Raw genomic sequence first — 16714 nt, forward strand, 5'->3', positions numbered from 1 at the left:
ATAAAATGTCTTGTGTTTTTGAATGAATTTGTGCTTGTACCTTTTAAAGTGTATTTCATGTCAAAAGCACTGCATAAATAGATAAGTTTAAAACTAATCAAATAAAGGGGCTACAAACTGCTAAAAAGATTTTGAACAAAAACAGGCAACAGTGATTGCATTGCCTTTAGCTTTAAACTTTTCTTTTTCTGTACATGAGTCTGGGCATTCTGGGAAAGCATACAGATGCTGATTTTTGTTCTGCTCCACAGTCGCACAAGGTGGAGAATTATTCCAGGTAGTGCCATTTTGTCTTTTGATCTGCCAACTCTGTTTTTGAGTCTGTTCAGGGACTTCCAAGTTGCCCATTCTTGGTTTGCCCTGAGGCAAACCCTTATGGGGGGCCATCTAGTTGGAATTGCCTGATATTGCTGCCCACAGGGATATTCTTGCTGTTGCTGGAGGAACATTTAGCGGAGTGGTGGTTCTCATAAAACTTTTCCTTGATTTAAGTCTACTGGGAGCAGGTTGGTAGCCTACAGTGGGTGGTTTTCACAGTGTTCAACCTTATTTCTCTCACAACTGGCATCACCTTCCCATCACACATCAGCGGGGGCAATGCCAGAGACTAGCTTATAGAGTCTATTAGCAGGTGTAGGGTTAAGACATCCTATGATTATTCTACATGTCTCATTCAGTGCTATATTCACCTGCTTCACGTGGGCAGGTTTATGCCAGATGGGGCAGACATACCCAGTAGTTGAGTAAGACCGTTGCTATTGCCAGACAGCTGTAGAGCTCTGTAAGAGCTCCTGGTCATTGCAACAGCCCATTTTGGCGTCACTGGAGTTGCTCATACCACCAGGGAGAAGCAGGGGAGATCACCACACTCTTTCTTCCTGGTTGCTTGGTGCCTCTGCTGATGCCAGCACGGAGTGCCCACAATGTTCAGGAGCTCTCATGAAGTTCCCAATCGTACAATGTTCCTGTCAGCTACCTTACTGTGATGGATCCGTTCCACTTCTGTGCTGGCATGCTGCCAGTAAGTGATGTCAGGTCACGGGATTTACACTCTCTCTTACTTCCCCTCGATTATCCAAAACTGGCTATTTTCCTTTCCTTTTATATTTTATATTAACATTTGCCTTAATATTTGTTTTTAAATTGTATTATTGTGCTAATAAAAACAGTAATGGAACTACAGTAGTTCAGAGAGGCGGGCTTATGAGAGTGTACGGAAATATGAGCATGGACCATGGAATAGAAAATTGGTGCAGTTGTGCTAATGAAGATATGTGCAGTATAAAAAGATCTGAACTTGGTATAGAACTACTTATACTACTACTATATAGAACTATAGAACTATTTACACTACTGTGACTGTAGGCTTAATATAACTGAGTTATGTCAATGTTGACATACTGTGAATATTGTATTGCATCATGGCTTAAAGTCTTTTCAGGCATGAAAATATAAAGAATAGGAAATAAGGTTTCAATAGACTCTTTTTGGAAAAGAGATCTTTAATTGAGTGGTATCTTGTCGCTGCTGTTATTTTGCAACAGGTTATCATAATACCCTCATAATCATCTACATATTGGTACATATATGGAAAAACAAACAAGAGCCTACAAATCTAGAGAGAAGAAAGAGAGCAGTGTTGTGTGATGAAGCTATTTCATCTCGTATTTCACCCCTGCTTTTAACTGCAGTAAGAAAGAGCAACAACTTTACAACACCACCTGCTGTTCTGCTGCTTTTGACCTGACCCTTTTCCCTTCGCTTGTTATTATAAACAGTGAGCTCTTTAAGTGAGAGCTGTTTAAAGGATAGGAGTCCCTAAGTGTTCTTTCCTGGATCCCAGATGCAGGGGAGACGCGGAGAGATACTTTGATCTTTCTTTTATGAGTGTCTGATGAATTGCCTCTGGCACCTGGCAACTGAAATTTCACTATCTGGAAACGTCCCCTTATGTCAAACAATGTGGCAAATCTCAGAGTATGAATTACAAATGCTGAGTCTTTTTCTTCTTTTTTTAAAGTGCAAGGTAAGTGCAATATTACACATGGGAGAGAAGCTCTCGGGTTGCCAAGGGATGTATCTCTATTCAGCTTGTGTAAAAATAGCATAGTTGTAAACAGGCATGGAAAAATCAGTCTGCCTCACTTTCTCCAGCAATCATTTTTAAAAACAAGGTTCACTTCTTCCTATTGCAAAACGGAGCATAAAGAATTCTGTAGTAAATGCCTCAAAAGTAAACCAAAGTTCTCTATCTGTATTGGCAAAAGAGAATAGAAGTAGCTACTTCTAGCATAGAAGGGAACATAAAGTACTTTCTTGCCATATAGGCATGCCTAGTACAATGATGTACCTGGCTTTTGCTTGTCTGCCTAATAGGGATGAAGAGGAGTATGTTTTACTTGCCTGTCACTGATGGAAGAGCAGTGATACTGGATTCATTGATGGAATTTTCCTGAAATGAAACAATCCAATCAAAATTCAAGTGACATGTCATTGTGCAGTAAACTTCAAGTGTTCTTTGTCAGCCTTATGTAAGAAAGTCCATTGTATAATTGTTGATTTGAGGATGTGAGCAAGTGGCCATTCTTGTTGCAATAGAACAGCAGTGCTCAGAATAGTTGCTCAATGTCTATGCAATGAAATTGTGTTTTAAAAAACATTTAAATTTACCATAATATCTCAATTTATTCTCAACTACCAGCAGTACACATGATATTGTCAAAACTTGACCATACATAAAAATTGTTCCAAAGTTCAATAAATCAAACTATTTGCATTACAACCAAAATAGAGTGCACTGTAGTGCGACAGTAGGTCTAAATTCAGACATAACATAGAATAATGTATATATGTTTAATGAGACAACTGTGATTGCATTTTTGCACAGTTTTCTTATTTTAGGTTCAATTTATGATAATTACATTTAAGTGGCTTCTGTAGTTTGTTTGGTACCTGTATAGGTGGAATATCCTGCTTCACAGAGATATGTAGTTTAGAAAGGCAGCAATACTAATTCTGCTTTCTCTGACAAGATTTTGAATTTATTTTGTAAATGCACTCAAAACGTTTAGTAGACTTTTGTTTTGAAACACAATTTTTAATTTGTTGTGAAATGTCAAATACAGGGTGTTTGAAAAAGAACTCCCTATTCACCATTTAAATTAAACACCCTGTATATGAGGACCCTGTATCCTGCTGAGTTTAAACTGGGTAGTTTTTTGTTCACACTGAACACATTCAGTACCCATTTAAAGCACCTTCTCTTGAGCTGTCAGAAAATAATGTTCAAATGGGTTTTTCAAAGCTTTGAGATGCGCCTGAAATTTTTCTGTATTTACTTTGTCAAACCTCTAGCAAACCTCTAATAAATCTCTGATGAAACTTTGATAAAACTCTGATGAACCTCTGATGAATCTTTGATGGCACCCCATTCAGTCTTGTCATCAGTGTGTTTCGTGCTATAATAACACTATGTAACAAAATTTGAAAAAAAAATATGTTCCTGGTTTGAAAGTGTTATTTCCTATTTAATTGTGTAGTACTTACTTTGAAAGTAGTTGTTATACTCCAGAAACTTCATTTTTGGTTGCCATGGACTTTATTGAACTTCTACTAGAAGTTGGCCATATAATTGCATTAGAGGACCTATAAATGGTTAGAGAAGTGTTCTCTCTAGGAATCTCCGGGTCGTCCAGTGCAACTGTATAGTCAGCTTCCACTGGATGTTGACAAGTCATGCTGGTGGAGCTAGAGAATCCCAGAGAGAACATATTCATTAAGTCTGCAAATAATCCAAACTGTAAAAGTGAAACATAAAATGTGGAGAGCAGAGTGTGCTGAAAATGACACTGCAGTCTTTAACCAGTGCTGGACACAAACCCTGGGTTGTATTGTCCCAAGACTACTTTGTGTGTCCCCCATCATTCAGAAGTAGACTGGCCACTTTCACTTTGGATTTTTGCACATTTTGGGGGCTGACATGGCCGTCAGCTTCTCAGGGTGGAAATTGCCTTGTTGATCTTCCAAGGAGTTTAACCCTGTATGTATGTGGGGCATTAGTTCTACTCTTGTTTTCCTTAGGGATGTCATTGAATGTAACAAATAGTTTTGGTTCAGTGTTAGTTTCACTAATTAAATAAGGGGTCGTTTTAAAAAAAACATAATGTAAGTTACTTTTTGATTCTGCTTAAATTATGCCAGAAGTCTTTCCAGCTATGGCAGAAGTATGAATACTATATGTAAATAAACAGACACATCAATGGTTGCAGCTCTAGTAAGGAAATGATGTCATCCACAGGAATGTGACAACATAGGCCTTAACATTGCTGGGATTTTTTTAGCAATTTCAGTCTATTTTTCTTTTACTAGGTCAAATTCAACCCAATGAACCATCAGTGTGTTTTAATATCTTTTTTAAAAAAATGTTTTTATTGTAGATACCAGCAAAACAACAACAAAATCCATCAACATACACATCCAATCACATATTTTCGATAACATTACACTTGCTAGTTCCACTTTTATCTCCCATTTATGTCAAGTATTTTTTTCACCCCTCTTCTCTCCCCCTCCCTCTGGGAACAGTACTTTCTTTCATTCAGATATTATTTTAATTGATCAATCGTAAATAGAGAATGATTCAATTCTTTATATTTTCTTTGTTCTTTGACTTTATCTATCAATCTTACCCATTTCAAATCCCAATTCTTTTTGATTCGGCCTGATATATATTTAGTTCTTCTTTTAAGGATATAATCCTGAAGCATAAAATCAGCTAGGTATTCATACCATTTTTTAACTTCCCACTTTGTTTGCTCTTTCCAACCCAAGGCAACTGTTGCTTGAGCGGCAACTATCATGTATTTTATAATTTCCCCCCAGTCTTTAGTAATTTTGTTCTTATCTAATTTCTGGATGAAGAATTCTTTATTTTTCAAAATCAATTTATGTCCTGTTAAATCTTCAATTTCCTTCTTTACCTTGTTATAAAATTTTTGTACTTTATCACATTCCCACCACAAATGAATATATGAGCCAGTTTTCCCACATCCATGCCAACACAATTTTGTGGTTGTTTTAGTTATATAAGCTAATTGGATTGGGGTTCTATACCATTTAGTCAGTATTTTCCTTTGGGTTTCTCTTTTCCTTATCTGCTTGATTTTTTTAATTGAATTGATCCAGTATTCAATGTCAGAGTCGTTAATGTTCATGTCCTCTTTCCATATCTCGGCCAATGTTTGTTTCAATTTATATTGTTTTTCAATTGATTTCTTATAAATAAAACCCCTCAGGCCTTTTTCCTTTTCTAATTTCCATTTTAAAATTTGGTCAAAATCTGTTTCTGGACCTTCCTTTTTCTTCCAATTCATAATCCTTTGTTTCAGTCCACTCCAAAGAAGCCCACAAATGTATTTTATTATTTCCCAATCCTTAATTGTCCCGTCTGGGTTTAAGAGGTCCCTTATCAATTTCATTCCATTTTGTTTAAAATTTATTATCACTTTACCAACTACCTGTTCCTTTTTATTATTTAAAAACTCTATTGGGAGTATATCTACTTTATTTATTGGTAGTTTACCTTGCCATTTTTTCCAGCACTCTGTGGATGAGATCATTGGTCCTCCTTTAATTTCTTTTAGAGTTTTACAGTGTGTTTTAATATCAAGACAGAATTCCCGGATCTTTTCAAATATCTCTGCTTACCTTTCAAATGTCAGAATGTACATTCACCAAAGCTCTCTTTTCTCAATATGCACACTTTCAAAAAAGAAGAGAGAAAGACTTCTCATTAATAGCATGTTCTATGATATTTGGGAAAGGTTGACCAATTTGGTCTTTATTGTGCCATCTCTTGTTAATTTAAATCAGGCTTTTTTTTTGTAAATCTAGCTGAGGTCTGAGAGAACACTGTAGAAACCAACTGTCTGACATTTCTTTAACTGACACATGTACTGCTAGTATTCTTACATGCCTGTAGAACATTTGTGAGTTTAACAGATAAGGATCCTGGCTTATTTTCCGCTGCTCTTCCACCATGTGTTTAATGGTTTGGATAATGCATTCTGCCAAACCACTTGTGGTCTGGACTGATATGGTGCAGATGTCAAAAGTTGAAAACCAGACTGGTTTATGGAGGTTTGGAATCCTGCTAATACAAACTGAGGGTCATTTTCCACGACGGTTTATGTAGACCAGGGGTCCCCAAACTAAGGCCCGGGGGCCGGATGCGGCCCTTCAAGGTCATTTTCCTGGCCCCCGCCCTCAGTTTTATAATATATTTTTATATCAGTTTTAATAATATAATATATTGTATATACATACAATATTGATAAAAATATTATAATGTTATACAATATAATACTAATAATAATACCATATAATAATATTAATTATATGTTATATATTACATATAGTATTACAGTATAGTGGTATAGTTCAATATAGTAATGTATAATGCTAATATTTTGCTATGCTAATAATATAATATATTATATGTACATACAGCTGCTCTGAGTCCCCTTCGGGGTGAGAAGGGTGGGATATAAATGTAGTAAATAAATGTAGTAAATACATAAATAATTGGGTTGTTGTATGTCTTTCGGGCTGTGTGGCCATGTTCCAGAAGTATTCTCTCCTAATAAATAATTAATTTTAGACTTAAGCTCACCCAAATTCTGAAATGACTTGAAGGCACACAACAACAACAACAACAACAATAATCCTAATTCACTTGACTATCTCATTGGCCAGTAGCAGGCCCACACTTTCCACTGAAATCCTGATAGGTTTATGTTGGTTAAGATTGTTTTCATTTTTAAATATTGTATTGTTCTTTCATTGTTGTTGTTGTTTTGCACTACAAATAAGACATGTGCAGTGTGCATAGGAATTGGTTCGTTTTTTTTTTCAAATGATAATTCGGCCCCTCCATAGTCTGAAGGATTGTAGACTGGCCCTTTCCTTTAAAAGTTTGAGGACCCCTGATGTAGACAAACCTGTTCAAGAAAAAGAGCTTCAGAAAAAGACATTGTATGGTGTTCATCTGGGATTTGGATGACATTCTGCAATTTTTAGAGCAGGAGGATGTTTACCCCATATTTGAATCATTTACCCCCAGCTGAGGTGGAATAGCAAAACCATTAGCCACTGAGAAAAATCAAAACTGGTTTGGATGGTGGTGGGGTACTTAGGCCACTATCCTGGAGAAGCTGGTAGTCCACAAAGAGTCCTATTTGTGAGGTTGGCTTTGGAAAATTTTGGAAATTTGATTATTCATGGGTTTGATTAAAATATTCTTTCTGGGAATCTCAAGGTCCTCCAGTACAACTGTGATCAATCTCCTTCAGTCATGCTGGAGGACCTAGAGATTGCTAGGTCTAACATCTTCCTAAGAATCTCGAGCTCATTCAATGTGATTATGTGGTCTAATCAAGGATGGTTCTTTCTACATTACATCTGAAGAATTATAAACCTTCAGATGACAATGCTGGCACTTCTGGTGGTCTAAACCTCAGTTTGTAAGAACATGTTTCTTTGTTGAGTTCTTCCTGCCTTTTGACTCACATACATCCAGCTTGTAAGAAGCCAGGAAGAGTCAAGGAACTCACATGTCTTTACTAAATCAAACCCTTGAGCTTCTGGACATTCTTTAGCATGAGGATTGTATCCTAACTGTTTTTCAGTGCTAACTTTTGAGGTCTTGTTTTGGCTTTGTCGCATCCATTTTATCTCAGATGCCAAGAAAAATTCACTGCTGGCAATGTGGTGATGCGATTTATTAAAAATGGAGCTGATAGTGAGGAAATTGAAGTCATGAATAAAATTAAGCACACAGAGTTCCTTCCTCTGTTCACAGCCCTGAGTCCTGTATCCACACACTGTTTTGCAGCCACCATGGCCCTAATTTCAGAACTCACAGGGGCATTATTTTCACTTGCAATGGAAGTGAAAGCAGTACATATGGGTACCAAGTTCAAGCAAAGTGCAGCATTATTGTTATTATTATCCCCCACCCTACTGGATTCAGTGTCGGTGTGACCCATCATGTAATGATGATATATGATAAAGCCGAGGAATCATAGCCAAACTTGACTGTGTTCAAAGCAAGGTGCTAGTGAAAGGGAGAGATGGAAAATAAGCACTAATGGATTAATGTTCCATGATAAATGTTTTATTACAAAAGCTAGTGAGTGATTAGATAATTCTTGCTTCCAAAAGTAGGATTTAAATATTTCTGTCTGGCATGCTACCAAAATAAATAAATCACTTAGCTATCTAGTGTGTGTGTGTAAGTGTGTGCATATGCTTATGAATAGAGTAAAAAAATCTTTCTCTTTATACAGTAGGTGTTAGAAATGCTGACATCCGCTGCACTACAACAAGTTACTGTTTGGATCTGCTCTGGGATGTGTATATAGGTGGTCTCGGGCCTGGCGTTGGAGTCCCGGCGGCTCATAGTGCTGGGGGACTTCAATGTCCATGCCGAGACCAACCTCTCAGGTGCAGCTCAGGACTTCATGGCCGCCATGGCAACCATGGGGCTGTCCCAATTAGTAACAGGCCCCACCCACAGTGCGGGACACACACTGGACTTGGTCTTCTGTCAGGGATGGGAGGAAGGTGGCGGTGTGGAGGAGCTCACCATCGCTCCGTTGCCATGGACCAACCATCACCTGATCAGGTTTAGACTTACTGCGCCCCCCAACCTCTGCAGGGGTGGTGGACCTAAAATGGTCCGCCCCAGGAGACTTATGGATCCAGAAGGATTCCTGACGACTCTTGGGGAATTTCCCGCCTCCTCGGCAGGTGATCCTGTTGATGCTCTGGTCTCTCTCTGGAATGGAGAGATGACTAGGGCAATAGACACAATTGCTCCGGAGCGTCCCCTCTCGAGTAACCGAGCTAAACCAGCTCCTTGGTTTACTGAGGAGCTGGCAGCGATGAAGCGAAAGAAGAGGGAACTAGAGTGTGTGTGGCGATCAGGGTATAACGAGTCAGACCGAACACGGCTAAGCTCCTATCTTAGGGCATATGCCGCAGCAATCAAAGCTGCAAGGAGAGCCCACCTTGCGGCCAACATTGCGTCCGCACAGAACCGTCCGGCGGTGCTGTTCCGTGTCATCAGAGGGTTGTTAACTCCCACCAATCAAGGTGGGAGCCCTGATAACTCGGCAGCCCGCTGTGAAGCATTTGCTCGGTTCTTTGCGGACAAAGTCGCTCTGATCCGTTCCGACTTTGACACCATATTAACGGCAGTCTCTGAGGATGTAACGAGTGCACCTGCTTGTCCAGTTTTGTTGGATTCATTTCAATTGGTTGAGCTCGAGGATGTGGACAAGATCCTGGGAGAGGCGAGACCGACCACATGCATCCTAGACCCCTGCCCATCCTGGCTGGTGAGAGAAGCCAGAGGGGGTTTGGCCGAGTGGGTGAAGGTGGTGGTAAATGCCTCCCTTCAGGAGGGCAAGTTTCCAGCGAGCCTAAAAATGGCTGTGATCAAGCCGCTGTTGAAAAAGCCATCATTGGATCCCACTCAATTCGGAAACTTTCGGCCTATTTCCAATCTCCCCTATTTGGGCAAGGTCTTGGAACATGTGGTTGCTTCGCAGCTCCAGGGTTTCTTGGTTGACACTGATTTTCTGGATCCGGCACAGTCTGGCTTTAGGCCGGGGCATGGTACTGAGACAGCCTTGGTCGCCTTAGTCGATGATCTACGCCGGGAACTGGACAGGGGGAGTGTGTCCCTGCTGGTTCTGCTGGACCTCTCAGCAGCCTTCGATACCGTCGATCACGGTATCCTTCTGGGACGCCTCGCGGGAATGGGACTTGGAGGTACTGTTTTGCAGTGGCTCCACTCATTCCTGGAGGGTCGGTCCCAGATGGTGTCATTGGGGGATGCCTGCTCGGCCCCACAACCGTTGACTTGTGGGGTCCCGCAGGGCTCTGTGTTATCTCCCATGTTGTTTAACATCTACATGAAGCCGCTGGGAGAGATCATCAGGAGTTTCGGGGTCCGGTGTCATCTGTACGCAGATGATGTCCAGCTCTGTCACTCCTTCCCACCTGTCACTAAGGAGGCTGTCCAGGTCCTGAACCGGTGCTTGGCCGCTGTGTCGGACTGGATGAGGGCCAACAAATTGAAATTGAATCCAGACAAGACAGAGGTCCTCCTGGTCAGTCGGAAGGCTGAACAGGGTACTGGGTTACAGCCTGTGCTGGATGGGGTCACACTCCCCCTGAAGGCGCAGGTGCGCAGTCTGGGGGTGATCCTGGACTCATCGTTGAGCCTGGAGCCCCAGGTCTCAGCGGTGGCTAGGGGAGCCTTCGCACAATTAAAACTTGTGCGCCAGCTGCGACCGTACCTTGGGAAGCCGGACTTGGCCACGGTGGTACACGCCCTTGTTACATCTCGTTTAGACTACTGCAACGCACTCTACGTGGGGCTGCCTTTGAAGACTGTTCGGAAGCTTCAATTAGTCCAACGGGAGGCTGCCAGGTTAATAACTGGGGTGGCGTACAGGGAGCGTACTACTCCTCTGTTACGCCAGCTCCACTGGCTGCCAATTAGCTACCGAGCACAATTCAAGGTGCTGGCTTTAGCCTATAAAGCTCTAAACGGTTCCGGCCCAGCTTATCTGTCCGAACGTGTCTCCCGCTACGACCCACCTCGAAGCTTAAGATCGTCAGATGAGGCCCTGCTCGCGGTCCCGTCAGCCTCACAGGTGCGGATGGCGGGGACGAGAGACAGGGCCTTTTCAGTGGTGGCTCCCCGCCTATGGAACACCCTCCCCATTGAAGTCAGGCAGGCTCCCTCCCTCCTGTCTTTCCGAAAGAGGACAAAAACGTGGTTATGGGACCAGGCATTTGAGCATGAGTAGCAGCAAAAATGAGATAAGAATATATGACCTACTGACAGACCCCACATGAACATGGAAAGCGCCTTAAATGTATATTTAAATGTATAATTATGTATATTTTAATGGCTATTCTTAATTTTATTGTAATTTTTAATCTTGATGGATTTTTAAATTTGATGAAAACTGTTTTTAATGTGTATGGTTATACTGTAAGCCGCCCTGAGTCCCCTGATGGGTGAGAAGGGCGGGGTAGAAGTGATGTAATAAATAAATAAATAAAATAAGAAATTATGCCAATTTTACTCATACAAAGAGTTAACTGGTTCCTGTTTCTTTGTGAAGTTGGGGTAGCAGTCTTTTAGTGCTTGTTATCATTCCAGTTTTATAAAAATAATATTTCCAACAACAGCAAGTCTGGTTGTACACATTGTTATACTCCCCTGTCATCTCCTTAGGACATCTTGACACTATTTGTCACCTGTAGTGGGACAGCGTATGGTTCTGCCCCATCGTACTCAAGTACAGGTGGACAAGACAGAAAAGTTATTCTCATCATCCCAGGTTTAAAGATACTGTCAGAATAAATTAAGCCACTAATGCTTTGTTTGATTTACAACATACTTTTCTCTTAGCATGGAACCTAGTGCAGTTTGGAATTTGAAATAGAAGTTTGAAATTAGCCATTTTGCATCCCATTAGAGAGAAACGTGTGATATAAATCAAATCAAACAATCAATAATAACTTTACCCAAAATCTTATTTCAAAAGTTAAAACAGCAATTCTATTAAAATCACATGGATTAAAAACATTTAACATAAAATTAAAATATAACATGCGTTTTATGTTCTGTGCCTTTCCTGACACCCCAAATTTGCTACCTGAGATAAAGGTTTCACTCTGCCAAATGCTACAGCTGGCCTTGCATGTTTAATTGAAACATGAGTGGCATATGACTGATAGGATCTTTGGTTTAGAGGCATCATACAGAATAGAAGAACTAGCTCAAGAGATTTTCCTACCAGATGAATGGGACAAAGTGGTGCCTTCCCCCATTCTATAAGCAAAAGCTAATCATATGGCTGAAATCCTGCAGCAGAGGTTAAAATGGATAACTTTACAATAATGGAGCTATCCCACAAAGCCATGGTAGTCAATTGCAACAGTGCACAGAAGAAGTGGTTCTGTTGCAAAATGGAGACTTCTATTGGCCAATAGGACATATTGTACATCATGGCACATTGTGTAGGATATTGCATAAGATTCAATTGCTCCACCTGGATAATGTTTTTGGTGGTCTAGCTACATCTCTGCCACTTCCTGGGAATATAAATGTATGCAGTGGTACAATTCATTTTTACGTTAGCATCGGTTTACATTTATTTATTTATTTATTTATTTGCATCACTTTTACCCCGCCCTTCTCACCCGGGGGACTCAGGGCAGCTTACAACAATCAGCAATTATATTGCCCAAAATACATTTAATAAAACAGTAACAGAATCCATAAACAATAAAACAGTACCGCATTAATTAAAACTCTAATTAAAATCTGTTAAAGCATGAATTATAAAATTTAAAATGCATATATAGTTACGTTCATCCACTAACACCTTTGTGTACGCCTTGGTTCACGTCATATCGACCTGAGATGTTACTCCTCAATCGCTTGAGTACATAGCCATGTCTCAGATGTTACTCCTCAAACGCTTGAGTACATAGCCAAGAGAGCTTAGTCATGTGTCTGTCTGTGTGAGTGTGTAGGACAGGCATGCTTTCAGATGCCAAGAAAACCACTCACTATCCCCAGCATCTACTGCCAAAAGTGGCTGCTTCACTCTGTCTAATGGCAGAATGGCACTACAAAATGGTAAAGATGTTGTGATTTCATCTAGGAATGCAGTTAAGAAGGTCCATGCTTGGTGAACTTCTGCTAAACCAAATTAGATAGGACAGAAAACAAAGCCCTCCAGGTCTGAAGGCAATCTACAGAAGTTTATTATAATTTGGCCAAAAGAGATGCAAGTACCGAGTCACTGCTCAAAATGTACAAGCACACCTTCATAGAAAAATATAAAATGTTTTATGAACTTTCCATGCCTCCTCCTGATTGGCTGAGAAATTGACCATCTAGGATCCACACAGTGATTGGCTGGGGGTTTCCTTTTTGTCTTAGACAGGAGGAGGAGATCTTCATGGTGGGAAGAAAAACAGTTGACAATTGGTTGGTTTAAAGGTCCAGTCCACTGCAGAGAGACCCACATGGAGGGCATTAAACCGAAGATGGCGTTGATATGCAGATGATTCCTGGACTGATTTAAGTATCCAGTTTCAAGAAGACAAAGGTGCAAGACCTGGAAAACAAAAGGTGGAAAACGAAATGTCCTCCCTGAGCTTCCAGCAGCTTCAGTATAGCAGAACTTTGAAAGAGTGGAAAAAATTTAAAAAGTAAAGGAAAAAATCATATGTCTTGCTTGAAGTCTTGTTGATGTCCAAAAATAATTAGGAAGGGGGGTGCCGTGGCTACAACAGCAAAGATGCCAATACCTATGGAAAGTAAGAGAGTAAAAAAGAAATAAAAATGCTCCATTGGTATTAGAGGCCATGCATTGCAGTGGGATTAGTAGTGGGATTAGTAGTGGAACTGCAAATCTTAAGGCATATCACAAGAAACCAAAATACCTAGTATTCAAAATTTTAATTGCTTGAAAAACAGGTAAAAAGGGATGGAACTGGTCTAATAGCATTCTGTCATAATACACTTCTCCAACGTTTAAATACAGAGGAAGCAAACTTTCATGCCTCCCTGAAGAATGTACCAATGGCAATATTAGCAACATTTACAGTTCAGATAATACCTTTACTTTCTTTCTCTCCCCTTAAAAATGCCTTTAGACCTTAACTTAATAAACTGGTTTACCTTCCAAGGATGGAACTGTAACCTGCTTGGCCAGTGTGGGGACATAAATTACCTTTGCACTTGGTAATAGAGTCAGCATCATGACAGGAACTCAGAGATCACTCAGTCTGCAATGGGTAATAAGAAAGAGGGAAATCAGAAGGGGGGGGGGGAGCATGAGCTCATGCTCCAGCTATTCACAATCAAGACAGAAGATTTATGACAAAAGCTGACTTATAATATTAAAGGATATAAACAGCTTCATACTGTTGCATTTTCAAATAAGTTTGCATTCGTTGTGCTGTAAGTATAGTGTGAAGTTTGGGAAAGGTTGATTGAATGTGAAAGTCTTTGCTTTCTTAGCAAGTGCCATAAAACCCAACTCATATTTATGTGGAATAGAAACAGCTTTGGAGGTTAGATTTAATATTGATGTGGGCGCATGAATGGAAGCTTGTTTCATATAGCAGCTGCTTAAAGGATTTATATCAGTAGTGCAAAAATTACTCTCTCTCTCCCCCCCCCCCCCCCCCCCCGAATAAGGACTATGAGGAAATATATATATACTTAGACCGCCATCCAGTGAGTTAGGTTTTTCACATTCAGTGGTGGAAAAGGAGATCAGTAGTTTGTATATAGAACACTATCAGCTATATAGAGTAGTTCCAAGTGAGCTCGAAGAAACAAACAGCTTGCCAAGATGAAACAACCTACAAATTCTTCCTACTGTAAGGGATAGCCATCTTATTCTGTTGCATCAAAAATGATAGAGACATCCTGCACCACAAAGGCAAATGTATTATGGCTTGAGTTTTCATGGAATACTCATTACATCAGATCCTGTCAGTGTTACTCAGAATTTTATACACACACACACACACACACACACACTGTATGTGTATGTGATTGGGGGTGGGATTTTAGATAATAGGATAAATTCCCGTATCCATGGGGGCTATGTTCCTGGACTTTGCATGGATACATAAAACTACATATAACAGTGAACTCTATTGAAATGAAGGTCCTCTGGCCCACAAATGCTATCAAGTTGCACTGTAAGACCAAGAAAATGTCTAAAGAGGAATATTTTGTTAGATGTGGATAAATGAACCTGTATGTACTGGTCTCGCTGCAGCTTCTTCTGCCTTTGCTGGCTCTGCTGCATCTCCACGCTGGGCAAGAAATGTCTATAGAGAGCTGCTGCACACATGGATATGAATGAGCAAGTTAAAAAAGAGACTGTAGCTCTCTGCCACTAAACCCTGATTCCAAAGAATACAGCATGGCCCGGGAGCAGTGCTGTCTCAATCAACTGGAAGAGTTACACTGTACAGCTGGAATAGATATTGCCAGCAAGAAAGAAGATTGTGATTCACATAACAGTAACTTTACCTGTGAAGACAAAATAACTAAGAAATGCTGTTACTGCTGCTTTATGAGGAAAGTGGCCTAGAAGCAAAGGAATAGCTGTGAGCAGAGTCTGCTGATGGGATACCAGTGTGGCTTGGTCTTCAGGGCTTGCTGTGTTGAGGGGCAAGAAAGTGCTGACACCTTAATTGTTGGTGGCACTAACAAAGAATTAGATTTGGTATCACCAGTGGAGGTTGACCATGAGGATCATTATCTTAATGATCGCTGTAGAGGAGGTGGTCCTTGCACTCAGCAATGTAGGGATACTGGCACCAGTGTTCTTTGTTCTTGCATTATGGGGTACCAACTTCAGCCAGATGGTTTCACTTGTGAAGACATAAATGAGTGTAGCAACACTTGTGCCATTGATGATGTACTGGTCTCATGTAAAGCGGAGCCTCACTGTATTTGGTTAGAGTCTTAGCAAATGTTAGCAAATGGAGGACCAGCGATCTATCTGTCTGTGATAGATAGCCTTCCCCTCATCCCTCTCTGTACAATCACCCAACAAGTCAAGACAACATTCCATGTTTCTATTAACTAGGCTTTATTCCATAATCTAGTATAGCTTATATTCTGTCATGCGCTGGGCCTGTGACTGATTGTCTATTATATAGGACGTACGCTTTACGCCCAGCGGGAAGCCAGGGTGCCTAAAGAAAGGTTGTTGAGGAATTTTCCTGAAAAATGGCCTTGAAGTCTTTAAAGAAATAACAAAGTCTTTAGTGATGAACAAATAATAAATCTTCAAGGAGTCTTGTCCCCACGGGACAGGCGATTGGCTTTGAATAACTATGAAAACCCTCTTATAACCTCTCCAAGGCTATCTATTATCTGGGCCTAGCTGGTCTGGGACCCACTGCCAACTCCCAAGTGTGTCTGGTTGTTGAGTGGACCTACCAGCCAAGGCTTTCAGATGTTTCTGTGCTGTTGTTCTGTATCCTCGGACGGTCAATATCCCTGGTGTTCTTTAACCCTGGTGCTCATGAAATATGAAGCTTTTTACGGGACGAGCTGGTCTACATCCTGTAGCTGAGCTTCCTAAGTGAGACTAACTTAAAAATGGCTCCTTCCCTCCCAGAGCCCTGAACAAGGGGCGGAAACAAACTTAATGGTGATTGACAGGTGGCCTGTCCTATGATTGCAAACTTTTGCAGAAAGAAAATAAAGCTGAAGTTTCTGGTACAGCTGTACCAGCACAGCTTATATCAGTCATGGGCAAACTTCGGCCCTCCAGGTGTTCCTACTGGCTGTTAGGAACTATGGGAGTTGAAGTCCAAAATACCTGGAGGGCCAAAGCTTGCCCATGCCTGGCTTACACCGTAATTACTTGATTATTGTTGTTTCTGGTTACATATGAAATCAGGAATTGGAAAATAACAGACTTTCATAATGTAATATGTTTAAATGTGGTTTTGTTTCACATTATATATGTAGTCTTACCAAATAGTACTGTAAAAATTCTCACTGACATTAATAGAATAGATTTAAATGAACTATTCATTTATTTCGTTTCCTTTCCAGAAGCAATTTATGCTTTTGGAAAGT

At 40.5% G+C, this 16714-nt stretch overlaps 1 long non-coding RNA gene across 1 annotated transcript; it reads left to right on the forward strand.

The window, feature by feature from the left end:
• Positions 1-1424: 1424 nt before the first annotated feature.
• LOC134299899 (uncharacterized) lies at positions 1425-13323 on the forward strand. The gene is made up of 2 exons (XR_010007155.1): positions 1425-2026; positions 13034-13323. It is a non-coding gene; the product is annotated as an uncharacterized LOC134299899 (long non-coding RNA).
• Positions 13324-16714: the final 3391 nt, after the last annotated feature.

The sequence above is a fragment of the Anolis carolinensis genome, chromosome 1 (assembly GCF_035594765.1).
Source record: "Anolis carolinensis isolate JA03-04 chromosome 1, rAnoCar3.1.pri, whole genome shotgun sequence".
NCBI lineage: Eukaryota > Metazoa > Chordata > Lepidosauria > Squamata > Dactyloidae > Anolis > Anolis carolinensis.